Genomic DNA, 23,008 nt, shown 5'->3' on the forward strand with positions numbered 1-23,008 from the left:
AACTAAAAGCTGTAAACTAAGAGAACAAGAAAAGGTCTACAAAGTTTATTTCTTACAACAAAGTCTAACTGAATGTTACCTGTTGGCTGGCATCTTGTTTGATGTTATCATCAGGGTCAGAGTCCTGCCAAGTTCTGGCTGGTTCAGGCAGCGCACCGTCAACAGGAGCCTGAGAGCCTGTCACCTGGAATTAAAACCACAAATAACTTACCAACATCATACAGACACCACAAATGACAGACTCAAGACCTGTATAGTTAAATCATGTGAAGTTAGTCCCCAAAACCAAACAAGCTTTTCTAACTAAAGTGTTCCAGTCAGTTCTGGATGTCTAATCAGGTCCTATAACAGCATCTTTATGGATGTAGTGGAGCATCCTTGAGCATGGCACTTTAGCCGTTTAACTGTTAAGGATGTGTGGAACTATAGCTGTAATATAATCAGCCTCCATAATGTCCATAACCAAAATATGATCTAAAAACATGAGACAACCTTCGATCCATACGGAGGGCCCCACAAGTAGCTATCAGAAATCTGTTATAATGTGTGTGTGAATGATTGGCTTGGTTGGAATAACCAAGACAACTTTAGATCCATACGGAGGGCCCCACAAGTAGCCATCAGAAATCTGTTATTATGTGTGTGTGAATGATTGGCTTGGTTGGAATAACCAAGACAACTTTCGATCCATGCGGAGGGCCCCACAAGTAGCCATCAGAAATCTGTTATGTGTGTGTGAATGATTGGCTTGGTTGGACACCCATGGGCGCATGTTTCAAATATCCATGTATAGGTGTGTGTGCCACTGGTTCGTTTGGGCTCTATGAGGAGAACCACTAAAACCGTGTGACCAATGGTTGGCTGAATGCTGTTTAAGGTACCTTCTGACTAAAGAACAGCTTTCCAACTAAAAACTGTAAACTAAGAGAACAAGAAAAGGTCTACAAAGTTTATTTCTTACAACAAAGTCTAACTGAATGTTACCTGTTGGCTGGCATCTTGTTTGATGTTATCATCAGGGTCAGAGTCCTGCCAAGTTCTGGCTGGTTCAGGCAGAGCACCGTCAACAGGAGCCTGAGAGCCTGTCACCTGGAATTAAAACCACAAATAACTTACCAACATCATACAGACACCACAAATGACAGACTCAAGACCTGTATAGTTAAATCATGTGAAGTTAGTCCCCAAAACCAAACAAGCTTTTCTAACTAAAGTGTTCCAGTCAGACCTGATGTCTAATCAGGTCCTATAACAGCATCTTTATGGATGTAGTGGAGCATCCTTCAGCATGACACTTTAGCCGTTTAGCTGTTGAGGATGTGTGGAACTATAGCTGTAATATAATCAGCCTCCATAATGTCCATAACCAAAATATGATCTAAAAACATGAGACAACCTTCGATCCATACGGAGGGCCCCACAAGTAGCCATCAGAAATCTGTTATTATGTGTGTGTGAATGATTGGCTTGGTTGGAATAACCAAGACAACTTTCGATCCATGCGGAGGGCCCCACAAGTAGCCATCAGAAATCTTTTATGTGTGTGTGAATGATTGGCTTGGTTGGACTCCCATGGGCGCATGTTTCAAATATCCATGTATAGGTGTGTGTGCCACTGGTTCGTTTGGGCTCTATGAGGAGAACCACTAAAACCGTGTGATCCAATGGTTGGCTGAATGCTGTTTAAGGTACCTTCTGACTAAAGAACAGCTTTCCAACTAAAAGCTGTAAACTAAGAGAACAAGAAAAGGTCTACAAAGTTTATTTCTTACGACAAAGTCTAACTGAATGTTACCTGTTGGCTGGCATCTTGTTTGATGTTATCATCAGGGTCAGAGTCCTGCCAAGTTCTGGCTGGTTCAGGCAGCGCACCGTCAACAGGAGCCTGAGAGCCTGTCACCTGGAATTAAAACCACAAATAACTTACCAACATCATACAGACACCACAAATGACAGACTCGAGACCTGTATAGTTAAATCATGTGAAGTTAGTCCCCAAAACCAAACAAGCTTTTCTAACTAAAGTGTTCCAGTCAGCCCTGATGTCTAATCAGGTCCTATAACAGCATCTTTATGGATGTAGTGGAGCATCCTTCAGCATGACACTTTAGCCGTTTTGCTGTTGAGGATGTGTGGAACTATAGCTGTAATATAATCAGCCTCCATAATGTCCATAACCAAAATATGATCTAAAAACATGAGGCAACCTTTGATCCATACGGAGGGCCCCACAAGTAGCCATCAGAAATCTGTTATTGTGTGTGTGTGAATGATTGGCTTGGTTGGAATAACCAAGACAACTTTAGATCCATACGGAGGGCCCCACAAGTAGCCATCACAAATCTGTTATGTGTGTGTGAATGATTGGCTTGGTTGGACACCCATGGGCGCATGTTTCAACAATCCTTCTATAGGTGTGTGTGCCGCTGGTTCGTTTGGGCTCTATGAGGAGAACCACTAAAACCGTGTGATCCAATGGTTGGCTGAATGCTGTTTAAGGTACCTTCTGACTAAAGAACAGCTTTCCAACTAAAAGCTGTAAACTAAGAGAACAAGAAAAGGTCTACAAAGTTTATTTCTTACAACAAAGTCTAACTGAATGTTACCTGTTGGCTGGCATCTTGTTTGATGTTATCATCAGGGTCAGAGTCCTGCCAAGTTCTGGCTGGTTCAGGCAGCGCACCGTCAACAGGAGCCTGAGAGCCTGTCACCTGGAATTAAAACCACAAATAACTTACCAACATCATACAGACACCACAAATGACAGACTCGAGACCTGTATAGTTAAATCATGTGAAGTTAGTCCCCAAAACCAAACAAGCTTTTCTAACTAAAGTGTTCCAGTCAGCCCTGATGTCTAATCAGGTCCTATAACAGCATCTTTATGGATGTAGTGGAGCATCCTTCAGCATGACACTTTAGCCGTTTTGCTGTTGAGGATGTGTGGAACTATAGCTGTAATATAATCAGCCTCCATAATGTCCATAACCAAAATATGATCTAAAAACATGAGACAACTTTCGATCCATACGGAGGGCCCCACAAGTAGCCATCAGAAATCTGTTATTGTGTGTGTGTGAATGATTGGCTTGGTTGGAATAACCAAGACAACTTTAGATCCATACGGAGGGCCCCACAAGTAGCCATCAGAAATCTGTTATGTGTGTGTGAATGATTGGCTTGGTTGGACACCCATGGGCGCATGTTTCAACAATCCTTGTATAGGTGTGTGTGTGCCACTGGTTCGTTTGGGCTCTATGAGGAGAACCACTAAAACCATGTGATCCAATGGTTGGCTGAATGCTGTTTAAGGTACCTTCTGACTAAAGAACAGCTTTCCAACTAAAAGCTGTAAACTAAGAGAACAAGAAAAGGTCTACAAAGTTTATTTCTTACAACAAAGTCTAACTGAATGTTACCTGTTGGCTGGCATCTTGTTTGATGTTATCATCAGGGTCAGAGTCCTGCCAAGTTCTGGCTGGTTCAGGCAGAGCACCGTCAACAGGAGCCTGAGAGCCTGTCACCTGGAATTAAAACCACAAATAACTTACCAACATCATACAGACACCACAAATGACAGACTCAAGACCTGTATAGTTAAATCATGTGAAGTTAGTCCCCAAAACCAAACAAGCTTTTCTAACTAAAGTGTTCCAGTCAGACCTGATGTCTAATCAGGTCCTATAACAGCATCTTTATGGATGTAGTGGAGCATCCTTCAGCATGACATTTTAGCCGTTTTGCTGTTGAGGATGTGTGGAACTATAGCTGTAATATAATCAGCCTCCATAATGTCCATAACCAAAATATGATCTAAAAACATGAGACAACTTTTGATCCATACGGAGGGCCCCACAAGTAGCCATCAGAAATCTGTTAGTGTGTGTGTGAATGATTGGCTTGGTTGGAATAACCAAGACAACTTTAGATCCATACGGAGGGCCCCACAAGTAGCCATCAGAAATCTGTTGTGTGTGTGTGAATGATTGGCTTGGTTGGAATAACCAAGACAACTTTAGATCCATACGGAGGGCCCCACAAGTAGCCATCAGAAATCTGTTATGTGTGTGTGAATGATTGGCTTGGTTGGACACCCATGGGCGCATGTTTCAACAATCCTTCTATAGGTGTGTGTGCCACTGGTTCGTCTGGGCTCTATGAGGAGAACCACTAAAACCGTGTGATCCAATGGTTGGCTGAATGCTGTTTAAGGTACCTTCTGACTAAAGAACAGCTTTCCAACTAAAAGCTGTAAACTAAGAGAACAAGAAAAGGTCTACAAAGTTTATTTCTTACAACAAAGTCTAACTGAATGTTACCTGTTGGCTGGCATCTTGTTTGATGTTATCATCAGGGCCAGAGTCCTGCCAAGTTCTGGCTGGTTCAGGCAGCGCACCGTCAACAGGAGCCTGAGAGCCTGTCACCTGGAATTAAAACCACAAATAACTTACCAACATCATACAGACACCACAAATGACAGACTCGAGACCTGTATAGTTAAATCATGTGAAGTTAGTCCCCAAAACCAAACAAGCTTTTCTAACTAAAGTGTTCCAGTCAGCCCTGATGTCTAATCAGGTCCTATAACAGCATCTTTATGGATGTAGTGGAGCATCCTTCAGCATGACACTTTAGCCGTTTTGCTGTTGAGGATGTGTGGAACTATAGCTGTAATATAATCAGCCTCCATAATGTCCATAACCAAAATATGATCTAAAAACATGAGACAACTTTCGATCCATACGGAGGGCCCCACAAGTAGCCATCAGAAATCTGTTATTGTGTGTGTGTGAATGATTGGCTTGGTTGGAATAACCAAGACAACTTTAGATCCATACGGAGGGCCCCACAAGTAGCCATCAGAAATGTGTTATGTGTGTGTGAATGATTGGCTTGGTTGGACACCCATGGGCGCATGTTTCAACAATCCTTGTATAGGTGTGTGTGTGCCACTGGTTCGTTTGGGCTCTATGAGGAGAACCACTAAAACCATGTGATCCAATGGTTGGCTGAATGCTGTTTAAGGTACCTTCTGACTAAAGAACAGCTTTCCAACTAAAAGCTGTAAACTAAGAGAACAAGAAAAGGTCTACAAAGTTTATTTCTTACAACAAAGTCTAACTGAATGTTACCTGTTGGCTGGCATCTTGTTTGATGTTATCATCAGGGTCAGAGTCCTGCCAAGTTCTGGCTGGTTCAGGCAGAGCACCGTCAACAGGAGCCTGAGAGCCTGTCACCTGGAATTAAAACCACAAATAACTTACCAACATCATACAGACACCACAAATGACAGACTCAAGACCTGTATAGTTAAATCATGTGAAGTTAGTCCCCAAAACCAAACAAGCTTTTCTAACTAAAGTGTTCCAGTCAGACCTGATGTCTAATCAGGTCCTATAACAGCATCTTTATGGATGTAGTGGAGCATCCTTCAGCATGACATTTTAGCCGTTTTGCTGTTGAGGATGTGTGGAACTATAGCTGTAATATAATCAGCCTCCATAATGTCCATAACCAAAATATGATCTAAAAACATGAGACAACTTTTGATCCATACGGAGGGCCCCACAAGTAGCCATCAGAAATCTGTTAGTGTGTGTGTGAATGATTGGCTTGGTTGGAATAACCAAGACAACTTTAGATCCATACGGAGGGCCCCACAAGTAGCCATCAGAAATCTGTTGTGTGTGTGTGAATGATTGGCTTGGTTGGAATAACCAAGACAACTTTAGATCCATACGGAGGGCCCCACAAGTAGCCATCAGAAATCTGTTATGTGTGTGTGAATGATTGGCTTGGTTGGACACCCATGGGCGCATGTTTCAACAATCCTTCTATAGGTGTGTGTGCCACTGGTTCGTCTGGGCTCTATGAGGAGAACCACTAAAACCGTGTGATCCAATGGTTGGCTGAATGCTGTTTAAGGTACCTTCTGACTAAAGAACAGCTTTCCAACTAAAAGCTGTAAACTAAGAGAACAAGAAAAGGTCTACAAAGTTTATTTCTTACAACAAAGTCTAACTGAATGTTACCTGTTGGCTGGCATCTTGTTTGATGTTATCATCAGGGCCAGAGTCCTGCCAAGTTCTGGCTGGTTCAGGCAGCGCACCGTCAACAGGAGCCTGAGAGCCTGTCACCTGGAATTAAAACCACAAATAACTTACCAACATCATACAGACACCACAAATGACAGACTCGAGACCTGTATAGTTAAATCATGTGAAGTTAGTCCCCAAAACCAAACAAGCTTTTCTAACTAAAGTGTTCCAGTCAGCCCTGATGTCTAATCAGGTCCTATAACAGCATCTTTATGGATGTAGTGGAGCATCCTTCAGCATGACACTTTAGCCGTTTTGCTGTTGAGGATGTGTGGAACTATAGCTGTAATATAATCAGCCTCCATAATGTCCATAACCAAAATATGATCTAAAAACATGAGACAACTTTCGATCCATACGGAGGGCCCCACAAGTAGCCATCAGAAATCTGTTATTGTGTGTGTGTGAATGATTGGCTTGGTTGGAATAACCAAGACAACTTTAGATCCATACGGAGGGCCCCACAAGTAGCCATCAGAAATCTGTTATGTGTGTGTGAATGATTGGCTTGGTTGGACACCCATGGGCGCATGTTTCAACAATCCTTGTATAGGTGTGTGTGTGCCACTGGTTCGTTTGGGCTCTATGAGGAGAACCACTAAAACCATGTGATCCAATGGTTGGCTGAATGCTGTTTAAGGTACCTTCTGACTAAAGAACAGCTTTCCAACTAAAAGCTGTAAACTAAGAGAACAAGAAAAGGTCTACAAAGTTTATTTCTTACAACAAAGTCTAACTGAATGTTACCTGTTGGCTGGCATCTTGTTTGATGTTATCATCAGGGTCAGAGTCCTGCCAAGTTCTGGCTGGTTCAGGCAGAGCACCGTCAACAGGAGCCTGAGAGCCTGTCACCTGGAATTAAAACCACAAATAACTTACCAACATCATACAGACACCACAAATGACAGACTCAAGACCTGTATAGTTAAATCATGTGAAGTTAGTCCCCAAAACCAAACAAGCTTTTCTAACTAAAGTGTTCCAGTCAGACCTGATGTCTAATCAGGTCCTATAACAGCATCTTTATGGATGTAGTGGAGCATCCTTCAGCATGACATTTTAGCCGTTTTGCTGTTGAGGATGTGTGGAACTATAGCTGTAATATAATCAGCCTCCATAATGTCCATAACCAAAATATGATCTAAAAACATGAGACAACTTTTGATCCATACGGAGGGCCCCACAAGTAGCCATCAGAAATCTGTTAGTGTGTGTGTGAATGATTGGCTTGGTTGGAATAACCAAGACAACTTTAGATCCATACGGAGGGCCCCACAAGTAGCCATCAGAAATCTGTTGTGTGTGTGTGAATGATTGGCTTGGTTGGAATAACCAAGACAACTTTAGATCCATACGGAGGGCCCCACAAGTAGCCATCAGAAATCTGTTATGTGTGTGTGAATGATTGGCTTGGTTGGACACCCATGGGCGCATGTTTCAACAATCCTTCTATAGGTGTGTGTGCCACTGGTTCGTCTGGGCTCTATGAGGAGAACCACTAAAACCGTGTGATCCAATGGTTGGCTGAATGCTGTTTAAGGTACCTTCTGACTAAAGAACAGCTTTCCAACTAAAAGCTGTAAACTAAGAGAACAAGAAAAGGTCTACAAAGTTTATTTCTTACAACAAAGTCTAACTGAATGTTACCTGTTGGCTGGCATCTTGTTTGATGTTATCATCAGGGCCAGAGTCCTGCCAAGTTCTGGCTGGTTCAGGCAGCGCACCGTCAACAGGAGCCTGAGAGCCTGTCACCTGGAATTAAAACCACAAATAACTTACCAACATCATACAGACACCACAAATGACAGACTCGAGACCTGTATAGTTAAATCATGTGAAGTTAGTCCCCAAAACCAAACAAGCTTTTCTAACTAAAGTGTTCCAGTCAGCCCTGATGTCTAATCAGGTCCTATAACAGCATTTTTATGGATGTAGTGGAGCATCCTTCAGCATGACACTTTAGCCGTTTTGCTGTTGAGGATGTGTGGAACTATAGCTGTAATATAATCAGCCTCCATAATGTCCATAACCAAAATATGATCTAAAAACATGAGACAACTTTCGATCCATACGGAGGGCCCCACAAGTAGCCATCAGAAATCTGTTATTGTGTGTGTGTGAATGATTGGCTTGGTTGGAATAACCAAGACAACTTTAGATCCATACGGAGGGCCCCACAAGTAGCCATCAGAAATCTGTTATGTGTGTGTGAATGATTGGCTTGGTTGGACACCCATGGGCGCATGTTTCAACAATCCTTGTATAGGTGTGTGTGTGCCACTGGTTCGTTTGGGCTCTATGAGGAGAACCACTAAAACCATGTGATCCAATGGTTGGCTGAATGCTGTTTAAGGTACCTTCTGACTAAAGAACAGCTTTCCAACTAAAAGCTGTAAACTAAGAGAACAAGAAAAGGTCTACAAAGTTTATTTCTTACAACAAAGTCTAACTGAATGTTACCTGTTGGCTGGCATCTTGTTTGATGTTATCATCAGGGTCAGAGTCCTGCCAAGTTCTGGCTGGTTCAGGCAGAGCACCGTCAACAGGAGCCTGAGAGCCTGTCACCTGGAATTAAAACCACAAATAACTTACCAACATCATACAGACACCACAAATGACAGACTCAAGACCTGTATAGTTAAATCATGTGAAGTTAGTCCCCAAAACCAAACAAGCTTTTCTAACTAAAGTGTTCCAGTCAGACCTGATGTCTAATCAGGTCCTATAACAGCATCTTTATGGATGTAGTGGAGCATCCTTCAGCATGACATTTTAGCCGTTTTGCTGTTGAGGATGTGTGGAACTATAGCTGTAATATAATCAGCCTCCATAATGTCCATAACCAAAATATGATCTAAAAACATGAGACAACTTTTGATCCATACGGAGGGCCCCACAAGTAGCCATCAGAAATCTGTTAGTGTGTGTGTGAATGATTGGCTTGGTTGGAATAACCAAGACAACTTTAGATCCATACGGAGGGCCCCACAAGTAGCCATCAGAAATCTGTTGTGTGTGTGTGAATGATTGGCTTGGTTGGAATAACCAAGACAACTTTAGATCCATACGGAGGGCCCCACAAGTAGCCATCAGAAATCTGTTATGTGTGTGTGAATGATTGGCTTGGTTGGACACCCATGGGCGCATGTTTCAACAATCCTTCTATAGGTGTGTGTGCCACTGGTTCGTCTGGGCTCTATGAGGAGAACCACTAAAACCGTGTGATCCAATGGTTGGCTGAATGCTGTTTAAGGTACCTTCTGACTAAAGAACAGCTTTCCAACTAAAAGCTGTAAACTAAGAGAACAAGAAAAGGTCTACAAAGTTTATTTCTTACAACAAAGTCTAACTGAATGTTACCTGTTGGCTGGCATCTTGTTTGATGTTATCATCAGGGTCAGAGTCCTGCCAAGTTCTGGCTGGTTCAGGCAGCGCACCGTCAACAGGAGCCTGAGAGCCTGTCACCTGGAATTAAAACCACAAATAACTTACCAACATCATACAGACACCACAAATGACAGACTCGAGACCTGTATAGTTAAATCATGTGAAGTTAGTCCCCAAAACCAAACAAGCTTTTCTAACTAAAGTGTTCCAGTCAGCCCTGATGTCTAATCAGGTCCTATAACAGCATCTTTATGGATGTAGTGGAGCATCCTTCAGCATGACACTTTAGCCGTTTTGCTGTTGAGGATGTGTGGAACTATAGCTGTAATATAATCAGCCTCCATAATGTCCATAACCAAAATATGATCTAAAAACATGAGACAACTTTCGATCCATACGGAGGGCCCCACAAGTAGCCATCAGAAATCTGTTATTGTGTGTGTGTGAATGATTGGCTTGGTTGGAATAACCAAGACAACTTTAGATCCATACGGAGGGCCCCACAAGTAGCCATCAGAAATCTGTTATGTGTGTGTGAATGATTGGCTTGGTTGGACACCCATGGGCGCATGTTTCAACAATCCTTGTATAGGTGTGTGTGTGCCACTGGTTCGTTTGGGCTCTATGAGGAGAACCACTAAAACCATGTGATCCAATGGTTGGCTGAATGCTGTTTAAGGTACCTTCTGACTAAAGAACAGCTTTCCAACTAAAAGCTGTAAACTAAGAGAACAAGAAAAGGTCTACAAAGTTTATTTCTTACAACAAAGTCTAACTGAATGTTACCTGTTGGCTGGCATCTTGTTTGATGTTATCATCAGGGTCAGAGTCCTGCCAAGTTCTGGCTGGTTCAGGCAGAGCACCGTCAACAGGAGCCTGAGAGCCTGTCACCTGGAATTAAAACCACAAATAACTTACCAACATCATACAGACACCACAAATGACAGACTCAAGACCTGTATAGTTAAATCATGTGAAGTTAGTCCCCAAAACCAAACAAGCTTTTCTAACTAAAGTGTTCCAGTCAGACCTGATGTCTAATCAGGTCCTATAACAGCATCTTTATGGATGTAGTGGAGCATCCTTCAGCATGACATTTTAGCCGTTTTGCTGTTGAGGATGTGTGGAACTATAGCTGTAATATAATCAGCCTCCATAATGTCCATAACCAAAATATGATCTAAAAACATGAGACAACTTTTGATCCATACGGAGGGCCCCACAAGTAGCCATCAGAAATCTGTTAGTGTGTGTGTGAATGATTGGCTTGGTTGGAATAACCAAGACAACTTTAGATCCATACGGAGGGCCCCACAAGTAGCCATCAGAAATCTGTTGTGTGTGTGTGAATGATTGGCTTGGTTGGAATAACCAAGACAACTTTAGATCCATACGGAGGGCCCCACAAGTAGCCATCAGAAATCTGTTATGTGTGTGTGAATGATTGGCTTGGTTGGACACCCATGGGCGCATGTTTCAACAATCCTTCTATAGGTGTGTGTGCCACTGGTTCGTCTGGGCTCTATGAGGAGAACCACTAAAACCGTGTGATCCAATGGTTGGCTGAATGCTGTTTAAGGTACCTTCTGACTAAAGAACAGCTTTCCAACTAAAAGCTGTAAACTAAGAGAACAAGAAAAGGTCTACAAAGTTTATTTCTTACAACAAAGTCTAACTGAATGTTACCTGTTGGCTGGCATCTTGTTTGATGTTATCATCAGGGCCAGAGTCCTGCCAAGTTCTGGCTGGTTCAGGCAGCGCACCGTCAACAGGAGCCTGAGAGCCTGTCACCTGGAATCAAAACCACAAATAACTTACCAACATCATACTGAGAGTAATTCAAATAAAAGAGACAAAAATCTTCCTTTTTTTAATAACAAATTAATATTCCAACTTGCATACTTGATCTTACTGACTTACTTTTTCACGCCATGGCCATTTAGAATCCACATAGTTGTAATCGATTTCAGTTCCCATTTCTATGTTTTTGATGGCAAAAAGGCACAAATGGGGCTCGTCATTTACTATTTTTTTCATGGTGCAGTTTGGAGACTTGTGGTTGTCATTCACTAATCTTCCAATAGAGCCATCCTCTGTTGATGCATCAATACTAGGAAAGAAAAAACAGAAATCAAACATTTTGTATCATATAACTAGTTTTTTAGTCAAATAAAAGTTGGCTTACAGAAATAAAAACTTGCAACATTTCAAAAGAAAAGTTGAGAGGGAAACAATGTCTTTTTGAACGTCATAGCACTAAATAAAAAAAATTGTTAATGCCACAATCCTGATGTGTTATTGAAATATTGCTTCTGAGTGACTCACTAATTTAGGGTATTTTATTCCAGTCTCTTTCTAGAGTTCATAATTATTGTATAGAAAATATTTGGATATACATACCACCAGTAATGATTCTGCCATTCAAAGTCAAAGAGAAATGTACTCTCCTTTTCAGAGTACTTGCTTGTTTGGCATTTTTCTGCTGACAGAAGTTGACCCCTGTATTCTAAGATGAACTCTCCTTGTTCAAAGTGCTGGGTAGCAAACACACCTCTTCCTGCAAGGACATTTTATATAAAACCATTGGTTATGAGAAAATATTTCTTTAAGATACACCTTTAACCAAATAATTGTGGTGTTATCTTACAATTTTAATACTAAGTTCTCGCTTAGAAACAGAAATACAACAACCAATCTGAATTTGATTGTTTTTTGTGTTGTTTTATAAAATAAATAAATATATACTTAATGGATAAATGGTCTAAAAATGAGTTTATTACCTTTTTGATCATCAATAAATCTTTCCACTAGTCCAGGTTTGTCCTTTGAGGATTAAATGTAAAAGGCTGCTTCATCAGCAGGCTTTTTTCTTGCTTTCCTTTTGGACATTTCTGGCTCTAAAAAATAATTCAAAACATGGCAGAGAGAACTTTAACAAGCACTCTATATTAATTTTAAAAGATTTGTAATCATCCACTGTATAAAGACTGAAGGAATAAGCCTGGCCTGAGAACTAACAGGACAAGAGTGATTAAAGAAAGAATATTTTTCAGAAAATACTGATGTATTAATGAAAATGTTTGTCGGTTTGAAGCTGAGCTTTGTTACTTTTAACTAGTCACAGTTCCAACCAGGTGCTGCATCCAAAGAAAAGTTATTTCAATAGTTTTACCAGTATAATTCGTTATACTTTTCAGGAGCTACCAACTCGTTTTTATTATGTTTGTGTTTGAAAAGTGAACGTAGCATCCTGATTAGCGGTAGCTAATTAGCCAATAAGCTAGTTTCCGGATAGTTTTATTGCGTCAGAATGCTTGTGTTATTTAAAGAAAGCATTCTTACATGATAGAAAACCACCGAGAAATACAGAAGACATGCAGATATATCATAACACTGAGCTTTACCACGTGTTTGACGAGTTTTGAAGTGGTTTCGGCAATTACGGCCAGAGTCCGGTTCTGGGCTTAGCAATTATGAAACATTAGCACATCGAAATCATCCTGAATATAACACGGAGCAATTATACATTCTGTCGTTCGCTTTTACACCATTGTTTTTAAAACCACTGCAAGCTAAGATGAATAACAAGTTAAAAAGCCGGACTGTCTGAGGGGAAAACGTTACGCCATCCGAGTGACAATATACCGAATCCGAAGCCATAATCATTGCATATAAACCCCTCGGGGTCTGGACAAAAAGCATTTCTACATCAGTTTCTTGTACTTAGTATTTACATGCAGTTGATTTACTCACCGTGTATGTTGTGTTTCGTTATGAGCAGCGTGTCTTCGTCGCGGAGCAGTCTCAGTCTGGCGGCGTCACACGTGGCGAAGTGACGTTAAGCTGGTGGTTTTAGCCGCATGAAGCTAACACATGCAATACCTGCTGATTTAACTAATATGTAAACTGATGGTAAAGAATAAATTACTATTTATTTATACCTTTATTTTTATGTTTAGAACATGAAAAATGCACGAGATGCTGATTTAACTAATATGTAAGCTGATGGTAAAGAATAAATTACTATTTATTTATACCTTTATTTTTATGTTTAGAACATGAAAAATGCACGAGACAGTTTTTAAAATAAGCCTAATAGAATGAGTGTATTTTTATAAAGCAAGTGTAATGAATATTAAATAACATAGATAAATTGCAATTGTAATGCAGGAATTTTATGTTTACAGTATTATTTTAGCTGCTATGGTTACTAAAATAATAATTACCTGGTTTAAATCTACAGGAAATAGCATTTTATTTTCTTAATCAACACTCGGATCACGAGGTGCCCTGATTGGTTGAATCACACACACTTCCGGTAGTGTGTATACTTGCAATACCACTTGCCATGGTCGGGGGGCCGCTACTGAGCACACACACTTCACACACACAATTCTCAACATTGCGACCATGAGGGGTAAGTGAAAAAAATTCGTGAGGCATGTTGTTAGAGCATTTCAAGCTGTTTTAGAGTGGTTTCCCGAGTGGGGTCCATGATTTTGGACCCCACAACGACACAGGGCCCCACTTTGTTGGTGGGCTCCCTGTCTTCGGACCCCCCATACTAATAAAAACAAGTACACACACACACACACACGCACACACACACACACACACACACACACACACACACATCCTTGTTAACCTCCCTCTGCAGGACCCAACTTAATTTACCGAGTTCTGGGGTCCACCCTTTCTAGTGGTCCAAGAACTATGAAAAAAATCAGGCAACTCCCAAAAAAAATCTTGTTACTAAAAATCACTTTCAATAAACACAATTTGAAACTTTTTTTTTCATGTCAGTTTTTCAGTCATATCTGGGGCCTGTTTCTAACATTCCGGCTTTGCGGGGTCCACCTTTACACACATGAGATTTTTAGTCAGTTATGGGGATCGCTTTTAATATTTCAACCTTAAGAGGTCTACCTATACACACATTATTTTTTTAGCCAGTTATGGAGCTTGCTGTTAAGATTTAAGACTTGTTAGGTCTGCCTTTATAAAGAGGATCTATCAAGTTCAACCCCAACCCTAATCTAACCCAAACATGCATTTGTGTGGACTTAATCATTTGAGAAAACCTAAAAATTTTGTTAGTGTTATTAATACTTTCATCTGACTAAATATACTAGATATACATTGAAATGTGCATTCTAAAATACATTCTGAAGTCTTTATTCAGATTCTGGTCCATTTTCCTTGGTCACAGTCTTAATATTCTTCAATTTGTTCAGTCATATTGGTACATTTTAAAATATTTAAATTCTGCATTTTAGCTAACTATAAAGTACACAGGATTTACAAGTAATAATTGTCGAGTCAAAATTTTAAATGGACACATTACAAATGTAGCCAATGAATAAAGGAACTTATTTAATCTAACATTTACGAACAGGAGAAGTGGAGCATAAAAAAAATCACAAACAAATAGTGAACAAATGGTGAAACAGGACCAGCCATGTGTTTCTATCTCTGTTAAGGGAAGCTGTTTCACTCATATTTTCTCCTCATGGTGGTTATTCTCTTTTTGACAAAGTACTTAACAGCTCGGTGCTTGTGGTTCTGCAGCAATGCATCTCTCGCAGTCAAGCTTACCAGGAACCTGATTTGTCAATATATACTTCCTTGAATGTTTATTTACTGCAGCACATTCCTCTGGGGTCCAGCTTCTTTTCACAACTTTTCCGTTACCTAAGGGCATAGGAAGAGCACTTTTTAGTTTACAACTTAATTAGAACAAAATTGCATAAAGAATACATTCACTTTATGTACAATTATCCGACAATATAATTCAAATGAGATATTTTATAACGTCAACTATCTTTGTCAACAGTGATGAGCCTACAATAGACATAAGTAAATCAGTTAATATCTGAGATATTAATCCGGTCATTTAAGTTGCTAGGTGGTCTTCAGTGTCAGCTGTTTTGATATTAACAAAATTAAAAATAGATGCACAAAAGGGTAACATTAGAATGCCCCCAGTTTTGGTGGTGGGGGAAAGAGGTCTCTCATTTTCTTGATTACTTTTAAGCAGTTTTGCATTTGACCAGAATGTCACTGCTGGTAGATGAAGCAATTCCTGGACCCTACAGAGGTTGCACAGGCAGTCAAACTCCACCATGGCAGCACATTGGGATGCACCATTTCTCTGACAAAACCATTAAGAACAGATACAAGTTGTTGCAAAATCAGGGAAAATAAAAAATAAAAATCAGAGAAAAACTTTTTTCAGACAGTGTTTTACATGTATGGGGAATTTGCTTTGATAACGTGCTACACATGGACAAACAAAGATGATAAAAGTAAATTTGGAAATATATAATGTGTAAAAAATTAAATGCAAGCTGTATAAGAATGGTATCTGCCTTGGTGTGACAATGTGTGAATTTGCATATTCACTAATAGGTTAATCTAGAGCAATTTTTCTTTCTCTCTTTTGAGGTAAATGTGTCATGTATACATTACCTCTATTTAAAAATAGATGTAAACAAACATCTCACATATTATCAAGGTTAGCAATGACCTGTAACTCACATGAGAAAGGATGGGTCAATTTTCATTTTATGACAAAATTCAAAAGTTTAGACCTTACATGTCTAAGAAAAAAAGTCAAGTGGTGTTTAATATATCTTGCTTGGGTCATCTAAATCTTAGTAAGCAGCATATGTGAGGATAATTAGATACTGATACAGTAGTAACAATTGGGCAATTTAAAAGCAACTGTGATAAAGTTATATATTGAAAAGGATTACTCTAAACTCACCTCCCTTTTTGGCTGACTTTTCATTACTTGGGCCACGAGATGCGGAGGTACAAGAGGTCACTTCTATCACTTCTGGGATCAGCCCATCTGAAATGATGATTTTTAAGTACAGAAAAAAAACACAGTATAGCAATATTCTAAAACAAAAATTAACTGCACCTGTATAAGAATGCTTGGTCAAATTTAATATACTCTTGTTTTGAGCAGATTGATTTGCAGAGGTACAGAGCAGTCCTTTTGGGAATCATTGTCAGTATCATCACTGTCTGAGTAGTCCACTTTGAGAAACTCCTTTGATAATTGATAGCTCTATGGAGGGAATTAAAAGAAATGTGTTGTTAGTTTCTGCAAGCTACTCTTATATGCTGTATTAATATAAAGACTAGAATTTCTTTGCTCAAAATAATTAAAATTTCTGTCCAATATCTTAACTGGTAGACGACCGGTGCTGTACACATCCTCTGAAATATGCCAAAACCTTATATCACAGGAAATTTTACATATAAAACATGGAAAAGGCTCCAAAATTTACAACAAAGAAGCCACAAGAAACCATATTTCAGAAATCTGTTATGTGTGTGTGAATGATTGGCTTGGTTGGAATAACCATGACAACCTTAGATCCATACGGAGGGCCCCACAAGTAGCCATCAGAAATCTGTTATGTGTGTGTGAATGATTGGCTTGGTTGGACACCCATGGGCGCATGTTTCAACAATCCATCCATAGGTGTGTGTGCCACTGGTTCGTTTGGGCTCTATGAGGAGAACCACTAAAACCGTGTGATCCAATGGTTGGCTGAATGCTGTTTAAGGTACCTTCTGACTAAAGAACAGCTTTCCAACTAAAAGCTGTAAACTAAGAGAACAAGAAAAGGTCTACAAAGTTTATTTCTTACAACAAAGTCGCACTGAATGTTACCCGTTGGCTGGCATCTTGTTTGATGTTATCATCAGGGTCAGAGTCCTGCCAAGTTCTGGCTGGTTCAGGCAGCGCACCATCAACAGGAGCCTGAGAGCCTGTCACCTGGAATTAAAACCACAAATAACTTACCAACATCATACAGACACCACAAATGACAGACTCAAGACCTGTATAGTTAAATCATGTGAAGTTAGTCCCCGAAACCAAACAAGCTTTTCTAACTAAAGTGTTCCAGTCAGTTCTGGATGTCTAATCAGGTCCTATAACAGCATCTTTATGGATGTAGTGGAGCATCCTTCAGCATGACACTTTAGCCGTTTAGCTGTTGAGGATGTGTGGAACTATAGCTGTAATATAATCAGCCTCCATAATGTCCATAACCAAAATATGATCTAAAAACATGAGACAACCTTCGATCCATACGGAGGGCCCCACAAGTAGCCATCAGAAATCTGTTATTATGTGAGTGTGAATGATTGGCTTGGTTGGAATAACCAAGACAACTTTAGATCCATACGGAGGGCCCCACAAGTAGCCATCACAAATCTGTTATGTGTGTGTGAATGATTGGCTTGGTTGGACACCCATGGGCGCATGTTTCAACAATCCATCTATAGGTGTGTGTGCCACTGGTTCGTTTGGGCTCTATGAGGAGAACCACTAAAACCGTGTGATCCAATGGTTGGCTGAATGCTGTTTAAGGTACCTTCTGACTAAAGAACAGCTTTCCAACTAAAAGCTGTAAACTAAGAGAACAAGAAAAGGTCTACAAAGTTTATTTCTTACAACAAAGTCTAACTGAATGTTACCTGTTGGCTGGCATCTTGTTTGATGTTATCATCAGGGTCAGAGTCCTGCCAAGTTCTGGCTGATTCAGGCAGCGCACCATCAACAGGAGCCTGAGAGCCTGTCACCTGGAATTAAAACCACAAATAACTTACCAACATCATACAGACACCACAAATGACAGACTCAAGACCTGTATAGTTAAATCATGTGAAGTTAGTCCCCAAAACCAAACAAGCTTTTCTAACTAAAGTGTTCCAGTCAGTTCTGGATGTCTAATCAGGTCCTATAACAGCATCTTTATGGATGTAGTGGAGCATCCTTGAGCATGACACTTTAGCCGTTTAACTGTTGAGGATGTGTGGAACTATAGCTGTAATATAATCAGCCTCCATAATGTCCATAACCAAAATATGATCTAAAAACATGAGACAACCTTCGATCCATACGGAGGGCCCCACAAGTAGCTATCAGAAATCTGTTATTATGTGTGTGTGAATGATTGGCTTGGTTGGAATAACCAAGACAACTTTAGATCCATACGGAGGGCCCCACAAGTAGCCATCAGAAATCTGTTATTATGTGTGTGTGAATGATTGGCTTGGTTGGAATAACCAAGACAACTTTCGATCCATGCGGAGGGCCCCACAAGTAGCCATCAGAAATCTTTTATGTGTGTGTGAATGATTGGCTTGGTTGGACACCCATGGGCGCATGTTTCAAATATCCATCTATAGGTGTGTGTGCCACTGGTTCGTTTGGGCTCTATGAGGAGAACCACTAAAACCGTGTGATCCAATGGTTGGCTGAATGCTGTTTAAGGTACCTTCTGACTAAAGAACAGCTTTCCAACTAAAAGCTGTAAACTAAGAGAACAAGAAAAGGTCTACAAAGTTTATTTCTCACAACAAAGTCTAACTGAATGTTACCTGTTGGCTGGCATCTTGTTTGATGTTATTATCAGGGTCAGAGTCCTGCCAAGTTCTGGCTGGTTCAGGCAGCGCACCATCAACGGGAGCCTGAGAGCCTGTCACCTGGAATTAAAACCACAAATAACTTACCAACATCATACAGACACCACAAATGACAGACTCAAGACCTGTATAGTTAAATCATGTGAAGTTAGTCCCCGAAACCAAACAAGCTTTTCTAACTAAAGTGTTACAGTCAGTTCTGGATGTCTAATCAGGTCCTATAACAGCATCTTTATGGATGTAGTGGAGCATCCTTGAGCATGACACTTTAGCCGTTTAACTGTTGAGGATGTGTGGAACTATAGCTGTAATATAATCAGCCTCCATAATGTCCATAACCAAAATATGATCTAAAAACATGAGACAACCTTCGATCAATACGGAGGGCCCCACAAGTAGCTTTCAGAAATCTGTTATTATGTGTGTGTGAATGATTGGCTTGGTTGGAATAACCAAGACAACTTTCGATCCATACGGAGGGCCCCACAAGTAGCCATGAGAAATCTGTTATTATGTGTGTGTGAATGATTGGCTTGGTTGGAATAACCAAGACAACTTTCGATCCATACGGAGGGTCCCACAAGTAGCCATCAGAAATCTGTTATGTGTGTGTGAATGATTGGCTTGGTTGGACACCCATGGGCGCATGTTTCAAATATCCATGTATAGGTGTGTGTGCCACTGGTTCGTTTGGGCTCTATGAGGAGAACCACTAAAACCGTGTGATCCAATGGTTGGCTGAATGCTGTTTAAGGTACCTTCTGACTAAAGAACAGCTTTCCAACTAAAAGCTGTAAACTAAGAGAACAAGAAAAGGTCTACAAAGTTTATTTCTTACAACAAAGTCTAACTGAATGTTACCTGTTGGCTGGCATCTTGTTTGATGTTATCATCAGGGTCAGAGTCCTGCCAAGTTCTGGCTGGTTCAGGCAGAGCACCGTCAACAGGAGCCTGAGAGCCTGTCACCTGGAATTAAAACCACAAATAACTTACCAACATCATACAGACACCACAAATGACAGACTCAAGACCTGTATAGTTAAATCATGTGAAGTTAGTCCCCAAAACCAAACAAGCTTTTCTAACTAAAGTGTTCCAGTCAGACCTGATGTCTAATCAGGTCCTATAACAGCATCTTTATGGATGTAGTGGAGCATGCTTCAGCATGACACTTTAGCCGTTTAGCTGTTGAGGATGTGTGGAACTATAGCTGTAATATAATCAGCCTCCATAATGTCCATAACCAAAATATGATCTAAAAACATGAGGCAACCTTTGATCCATACGGAGGGCCCCACAAGTAGCCATCAGAAATCTGTTATTGTGTGTGTGTGAATGATTGGCTTGGTTGGAATAACCAAGACAACTTTAGATCCATACGGAGGGCCCCACAAGTAGCCATCAGAAATCTGTTATGTGTGTGTGTGAATGATTGGCTTGGTTGGACACCCATGGGCGCATGTTTCAACAATCCTTCTATAGGTGTGTGTGCCACTGGTTCGTTTGGGCTCTATGAGGAGAACCACTAAAACCGTGTGATCCAATGGTTGGCTGAATGCTGTTTAAGGTACCTTCTGACTAAAGAACAGCTTTCCAACTAAAAGCTGTAAACTAAGAGAACAAGAAAAGGTCTACAAAGTTTATTTCTTACAACAAAGTCTAACTGAATGTTACCTGTTGGCTGGCATCTTGTTTGATGTTATCATCAGGGTCAGAGTCCTGCCAAGTTCTGGCTGGTTCAGGCAGCGCACCGTCAACAGGAGCCTGAGAGCCTGTCACCTTGAATTAAAACCACAAATAACTTACCAACATCATACAGACACCACAAATGACAGACTCAAGACCTGTATAGTTAAATCATGCGAAGTTAGTCCCCAAAACCAAACAAGCTTTTCTAACTAAAGTGTTCCAGTCAGACCTGATGTCTAATCACGTCCTATAACAGCATCTTTATGGATGTAGTGGAGCATCCTTCAGCATGACACTTTAGCCGTTTTGCTGTTGAGGATGTGTGGAACTATAGCTGTAATATAATCAGCTTCCATAATGTCCATAACCAAAATATGATCTAAAAACATGAGACAACCTTCGGTCAATACGGAGGGCCCCACAAGTAGCTGTCAGAAATCTGTTATTATGTGTGTGTGAATGATTGGCTTGGTTGGAACAACCAAGACAACTTTCGATCCATACGGAGGGCCCCACAAGTAGCCATGAGAAATCTGTTATTATGTGTGTGTGAATGATTGGCTTGGTTGGAATAACCAAGACAACTTTCGATCCATACGGAGGGCCCCACAAGTAGCCATCAGAAATCTGTTATTGTGTGTGTGTGAATGATTGGCTTGGTTGGAATAACCAAGACAACTTTAGATCCATACGGAGGGCCCCACAAGTAGCCATCAGAAATCTGTTATGTGTGTGTGAATGATTGGCTTGGTTGGACACCCATGGGCGCATGTTTCAACAATCCTTCTATAGGTGTGTGTGCCACTGGTTCGTTTGGGCTCTATGAGGAGAATCACTAAAACCATGTGATCCAATGGTTGGCTGAATGCTGTTTAAGGTACCTTCTGACTAAAGAACAGCTTTCCAACTAAAAGCTGTAAACTAAGAGAACAAGAAAAGGTCTACAAAGTTGATTTCTTACAACAAAGTCTAACTGAATGTTACCTGTTGGCTGGCATCTTGTTTGATGTTATCATCAGGGTCAGAGTCCTGCCAAGTTCTGGCTGGTTCAGGCAGAGCACCGTCAACAGGAGCCTGAGAGCCTGTCACCTGGAATTAAAACCACAAATAACTTACCAACATCATACAGACACCACAAATGACAGACTCAAGACCTGTATAGTTAAATCATGTGAAGTTAGTCCCCAAAACCAAACAAGCTTTTCTAACTAAAGTGTTCCAGTCAGACCTGATGTCTAATCAGGTCCTATAACAGCATCTTTATGGATGTAGTGGAGCATCCTTCAGCATGACACTTTAGCCGTTTAGCTGTTGAGGATGTGTGGAACTATAGCTGTAATATAATCAGCCTCCATAATGTCCATAACCAAAATATGATCTAAAAACATGAGGCAACCTTTGATCCATACGGAGGGCCCCACAAGTAGCCATCAGAAATCTGTTATTGTGTGTGTGTGAATGATTGGCTTGGTTGGAATAACCAAGACAACTTTAGATCCATACGGAGGGCCCCACAAGTAGCCATCAGAAATCTGTTATGTGTGTGTGAATGATTGGCTTGGTTGGACACCCATGGGCGCATGTTTCAACAATCCTTCTATAGGTGTGTGTGCCACTGGTTCGTTTGGGCTCTATGAGGAGAACCACTAAAACCGTGTGATCCAATGGTTGGCTGAATGCTGTTTAAGGCACCTTCTGACTAAAGAACAGCTTTCCAACTAAAAGCTGTAAACTAAGAGAACAAGAAAAGGTCTACAAAGTTTATTTCTTACAACAAAGTCTAACTGAATGTTACCTGTTGGCTGGCATCTTGTTTGATGTTATCATCAGGGTCAGAGTCCTGCCAAGTTCTGGCTGGTTCAGGCAGCGCACCGTCAACAGGAGCCTGAGAGCCTGTCACCTGGAATTAAAACCACAAATAACTTACCAACATCATACAGACACCACAAATGACAGACTCAAGACCTGTATAGTTAAATCATGTGAAGTTAGTCCCCAAAACCAAACAAGCTTTTCTAACTAAAGTGTTCCAGTCAGACCTGATGTTTAATCAGGTCCTATAACAGCATCTTTATGGATGTAGTGGAGCATCCTTCAGCATGACACTTTAGCCGTTTTGCTGTTGAGGACGTGTGGAACTATAGCTGTAATATAATCAGCCTCCATAATGTCCATAACCAAAATATGATCTAAAAACATGAGACAACTTTCGATCCATACGGAGGGCCCCACAAGTAGCCATCAGAAATCTGTTATTGTGTGTGTGTGTGAATGATTGGCTTGGTTGGAATAACCAAGACAACTTTAGATCCATACGGAGGGCCCCACAAGTAGCCATCAGAAATCTGTTGTGTGTGTGAATGATTGGCTTGGTTGGACACCCA

The 23,008-nt window shown here is 40.7% G+C and overlaps 2 long non-coding RNA genes across 4 annotated transcripts in view; both read right to left on the bottom strand.

Annotated features, from left to right (window-relative positions):
* Positions 1 to 23,008, bottom strand: part of LOC125978740 (uncharacterized) — a 60,746-nt gene that overhangs the window by 26,850 nt on the left and 10,888 nt on the right. The window lies entirely within an intron of this gene.
* On the bottom strand, positions 11,401 to 17,294 carry LOC137840810 (uncharacterized). Of its 3 annotated transcripts, XR_011087878.1 has the most exons (7): positions 17,150 to 17,283; positions 16,411 to 16,560; positions 16,252 to 16,338; positions 13,239 to 15,176; positions 12,266 to 12,382; positions 11,886 to 12,042; positions 11,402 to 11,595 (listed from the first exon to the last, which is right to left on the bottom strand). It is a non-coding gene; the product is annotated as an uncharacterized lncRNA (long non-coding RNA). The 3 variants fall into 3 exon arrangements; XR_011087877.1 differs by having other exon boundaries at positions 11,401 to 11,595; positions 16,252 to 16,560; positions 17,173 to 17,294; XR_011087876.1 differs by having other exon boundaries at positions 11,401 to 11,595; positions 16,252 to 16,560.

Source organism: Syngnathus scovelli, chromosome 12 (genome assembly GCF_024217435.2).
Source record: "Syngnathus scovelli strain Florida chromosome 12, RoL_Ssco_1.2, whole genome shotgun sequence".
Lineage (NCBI taxonomy): Eukaryota > Metazoa > Chordata > Actinopteri > Syngnathiformes > Syngnathidae > Syngnathus > Syngnathus scovelli.